This window comes from Labrus mixtus, chromosome 13, assembly GCF_963584025.1.
Source record: "Labrus mixtus chromosome 13, fLabMix1.1, whole genome shotgun sequence".
NCBI classification, from domain to species: Eukaryota; Metazoa; Chordata; class Actinopteri; order Labriformes; family Labridae; genus Labrus; species Labrus mixtus.
Window position 1 is genome coordinate 9,231,558 of NC_083624.1, and position 5,308 is coordinate 9,236,865.

Consider the following 5,308-nt stretch of genomic DNA (forward strand, 5'->3'; position numbering starts at 1 on the left):
TTTTTTTTTTTTTTACCAGAATCCCACTGTGACATCACAAGGAGAGCACATTTGAAACGGAGCATTTTTCTCTGTGTTGTGAGACTTATGCAGACCACAAACAAAGAACTGGATGGGTTTATTTCACATTCTGTGGGTCGGTAGAAACTCAGGTTACCCACATATATGTTCAAAAACACTGTAGAAGTGGATTTTTCATAATATGTCCACTTTAAATTTAGTTTTCCTTCATTCTGGGGGGGTGGGGGGGGCAGGGTTTTATACTGTTCAGCTGAAAGTCTCTTGTGAGAAGGCTGCGGTCATGTTTCCCTGCTTATAACTCCTCAGATCGACCTACTCTCTGCTCCGGGAAGCTTTAAGGGCATTTGGAACGATTCTTCAAGATGGCGGATCTGTAACTACTTCCGCTTCGACCGTGAGAGACGTGAGATGCACCTAGAGTACAGCTGAAGATGATGTTACGTCTGTTATTTCTGCAGTGATGCACAGATGTTACGGGGGACGGACTCACTTCTGTTTGATTCCTTTCACCACACCTTCCCTGCAGAGACGGCGCACAGTATCTCAGAAAGTGAGAATTTTATGAGAATGGTGTCGGGTGTGTAAACATGGTGGAATAAAAGACATTTTGGAGACGTTTGTGTGTATGTGAGAGCGTTGCTTCTACATTTATTAGTTTCCTCTTTGCATCTCCGCAGCAGCAGGTTTGAAGTGATCTGATCAGTCTTCTGAGCGGAGACTAATTAAAAAAGCGGAGAGTAATTTCCTGCTCAGAATGACTGTTTACCATCACAAAGCCTCCGCATTCGCTCGGCTTTATTGTGACAGCGTGGAGCTTATCTGATGCTCAGAGATGGAAAACAGCGGATCAGCATGAAGCCAGAGAGCTGCTGAAAAGTATGGGTTTTAAAATTATCTCTAAACATTTGTAGTTCTTCTATTCTTTATTTTTCTGTTGGTTTGACTTGGCAGTATCTGTCATAATGTTTCTAACGCACATTTAAATTCATATAAGTATAGTAATTATACATTTGTTTAGGATCTTTCACAGAGCGAGGTCACAAAGTGCTTTACAGAATATTACCATGACAGCAAAAACAATACAAATCATAACAAGAAGAACACAGAAAAACACTTCACATCACATACTCACAACTAGATTACATTTGGTCAAAAGCCAACAGGGAAAAACGAGCCTTAAGCAGCTTTTTAAAAACATCAATCGAAGCTGCAGAGCGTTAAGTGCAGGGGAAGAGAAAAGGGAAGGAGCCACAGATTCAAAAGCACGGCCACTTTTTGTTTTTAAGGCTGACACGAGGGACAACAAGCAAACCCTGGTCAGAGGACCTGAGGGGTCTACTGGGGATGGATGAGGTCATAAATCTAAACAGGTGCCTGATCATGCAGATCTTTATAAACAAAAACAATGATCAAAAAAATTAATTCCGGCTTTCATTGGAAGCCAATGAAAAGAGAATAAGACGGGTGTAATAAAAGAGGAGGACCTGCTGGACCGTGTTAACAATCTTGCAGCTGCATTCTGAATAATTTGTAAACAAGCGGTCGAGTGATGATTTATTGAGGCAGCTGAAAAGGGAATTAGAATTGTTTAGCCAGGACGAAACAAAAGCATGAATCAGCATCTTTACTCAGCATGTGAGACAACTGATTAACTGATTTAATATGACAATAATTCTTCAATGAAAGAAACATGAATGAGTTGGAGACCTGACATGTTGATCAAAAGCATCGCCTGGGGGAGCCAGGGCGCACACCCATATCTACACAGGACTACGTCCTTGAGTGCGAGCGGTCCAGGTTTGGCTCCTTTCCCGCATTTGGTTCCCCACACTCTCACCACTCGGTTTCTGACTCTATCCACTGTCCTATCATCAGGCTTTACTTAATTTTTTTCCATGATATGCGTCTTGAAATGGGCCGAAGAGAGTCTCAGGTACGCTGCTCTTCCAGCTTGGAGTCTGCTGCAGGAGGGTTTGTGTTTCGGGGAGCTGATCTCGGTCACTGCTACCACCCGACGTCCCTGATGCCCAGCCTCCACCATCGGACTGTGACATCCCCTAAACCATCGCCGTCCTCATTCATGCACGGCCTGCTGCGACCTCCACCTCAGCGGCATGGAAGTGTGGACAACAGGAATGCAAGGAATACAAAAGAGAAATCCTTCCTGCATATTATCCCATATGCTCTTTTGTAAATAACAGTTGTTATGAATTGGTGCTATACAAATAATGAATGATTGATTTAATCTTTTTTAAAGTAGACTGAAGGTGTTGGAAGAGGATTAATCAGGTTGTTGATGCTTTGACTAATGACCTTATGTTTTTGGCTGTAAATCAGTTTAGCGAGTGTTCCTGCAGAGTCTGATCTGATAGAAGGAGACACATTACAGTGTGTGTGTGTGTGTGTGTGTGTGTGTGTGTGTGTGTGTGTGTGTGTGTGTGTGTGTGTGTGTGTGTGTGTGTGTGTGTGTGTGTGTGTGTGTGTGTGTGTGTGTGTGTGTGTGTGTGTGTTGCTGGTCATGATACTGAAGCGTTAAATTCTGATTCACTGCACACACACATTTAGACTAGACAAACTGAGAGGCTGATGGCTGATAGATCTCTGCCTCTCTCTCTCTGCTCCTGTGTCACAGCTGCTCAAATGTCACTTTTTATGACACTTCAGGGCTGAAAATGACTGAATGTAAATGTCATCTCTGCAGTAATCAGCACATATTTTATCGCATTAATAATTCATAAAGCTGCTTCCCACACTCTGAGCAAACACTGCATCAGTGTTGGACTGTGAGTCAACAGGAGAGTTTCTCCGAGGTCCTCACTCATTTTTACAGGATATCATTACCTCCTAATGTCACATGTAACAATTGAACAGCTGCACCGATTTAGAATCCTGGATGGTGGACCTGCAGATTTTATAAAAAGTCGACACTTTCCCCTTAACTTACAGTACGTCCCACATGATTTCTGAGCATGCAGACAAAATGTGATGTGACCTGTGATGTGCACACTATCAGACCCCGGCCGCTTTGAGCTGCAGAATGGAGAATAGAAGGAACTTTAAAAAGAAAACTGAACTATGATGCATGTGCTGTTCTCTTTTGAAGCAGGAGGGATGTGAGTGTAGACGTCTGGAGCAGCTTTGAATTCAGGAGCAGAGGAAACAAATACCTTTCATATCGCCTGGACTTCTAAGTGTATGTTTGATAATTTATGTTTTTGATATACTTTATTAATCCCCTGAGGGAAATTCTGGTTCACACTCCGGTATTTTAGAGGCATGCTTCTCACACACGTCAGTCAGAATGGGGCTGCTACACACAGGGAGCAAACCAGAGCAGGTTCGGTGCCTTGCTCAAGGGCACCTCGGCAGTACCTGAGGTCCGCATCGGGACATGAACTGGCGACCATCCGGTTCCCCACCCAAGTCCCTAGACTGAGCTACCCCCATGTTCATTTTAACCAGCAACATGCAATGACCAATGAACATCCTTACAAACAGGTAACAGGTCTGTGAGGTATCCACCTGGCTGCAGCAGGTGGAGGGGGTGATCGGGGAGGGTTAGTGTCTCCTTCAGGCAGGGAAGACTAAAAGAAGGCCTGCTGTACAGTTGTACTAAATTGATGGTTGAATGTCGGCTCACACTGTGTGACTGAATCTGTCATGGCTGTCTCACTCTGGCTCCCTCCTGATTGAGGTTCATTCCTTTGACCTGCTCTCACCTGCACACCAGCTCTCCATCTCCTCATCAACTCAGCAGTATATATACCCCGGCTCTCCATCCACTCATCGCCAGATCGTTGTATCGACTACTGCGGTAGACTACGTCTCAGGCTAAATTAAGATTTTGAAAATTTTTTGAAATTAATCTTTTGTGCTTGTTTTGGGTTTTGAGTCTCATCCTGTTTTTTCCTTTGCTTCAGGATCACCATTCACCCACCTGCCTTCCTGTTCAGCCATCTGCCTCAACCTGCTCTCTGGACTCAAAACTGCTCAGCCACACTCACACCCCTACTCTGGTCTGGTCAGCCGTCATCCCCTTCACTCTGCTAACCTCCAGAATCTTCAACCGATCTTCATCTCCATTTGCCACAATAAACCTCATTACCAATCAACCCCGCTGTTTATGTGTCCTGCATCTGGGTCCTAAATTAACTGGTCGTAACGGAATCATTTATGATGCACAATGAAGGGTCACAGTTTATGTGCTCACATTGTTCAGGCTGATTGTCAGGCACGACCGGAGTGTTCACACTGTACGAGTGAAATCAGGACGGAGAGTTCACTGTTAAATAAAATTTCCTTTGAAAACTCCCGAAGACTGAGGTTGAAGGCAGAAATAAGTGTTTTCCAGTTATCTCATATGCACGGCTCAAATACAAATACAGTCCAGAACCGACGCTCAGCATCACAAGCTAACCAGCTTTTTGGGCTGAGAGAACCCAAGACCTCTGTTTCAAAGCGCTTCTCACCAGCACTCGTTGTTGCTTGGTTACAAAATGTATTTCTGCTTACCTGGGAAATGTCAGTTTTATGTATTTTAATTGAAAGAAATATCACTAAGTAAACATGAAAACGATGCAAGTCGAGTCCTGACATCGGCAGCAGCTCTACACCATGAAATTGTACCCTTGAAAAGACAAGTCGGACTAGAGTCTCCTCCACTGTTAGAGAGCTTATGTTGTAAGTCCCGCCCCATCTTGATTCTGATTGATCGGTGAGGAAGAATTGACATTGACAAGCACGGCACAGTTGAACTGAGAGTGCTGTGAGTGCAGCAATTAAAAACAGCTGGCGCCGAAAAATGCTGAACTACTGTACGTAATAACGCTGCCTGCGCAAAAAAAACACAGGCTCTTCTCATAACAAATAAGACACAATCAAACAAGCATGCCTGCTGTTGCCATGGTGATTTCAGATGCTGTCTGTTAGTTTGTGCAGGCACAATCAGGGTTAAAACCAGAAATCGTCCAGTAAAGGGTGTCTAGGTCTTGCGCTTTTGTTGCCGTGGTAACCAGAACACACACTGCTGTGCTCTGACTGGTGCTCGGGTGTCTGAATGGGACTGCGTGTCTGCCTTTCTTTTCTTGAAGCACATGCGATCTGACGAGCAGAGATAATTTAATCAAACAGGCTGAATCAGACGAGTCGGAGCTGTAATCGGGTTTTCTACAGTTCATTAACAAACTGCTGATCCATGTACACACTTTATTTCCCTACACACCAAAGATTAAAACATTTACACTCAAGCTAATAAGCTGATTCTGATCTGATTCAATGAAAGTTCTTA

General features: G+C 44.0%; 1 long non-coding RNA gene across 1 annotated transcript; it reads left to right on the forward strand.

Annotated features, from left to right (window-relative positions):
• Nucleotides 1–3,734: 3,734 nt before the first annotated feature.
• Nucleotides 3,735–4,133, forward strand: LOC132986556 (uncharacterized). The gene is made up of 2 exons (XR_009675529.1): nt 3,735–3,835; nt 3,942–4,133. It is a non-coding gene; the product is annotated as an uncharacterized LOC132986556 (long non-coding RNA).
• The last annotated feature ends 1,175 nt before the right edge of the window (nt 4,134–5,308 follow it).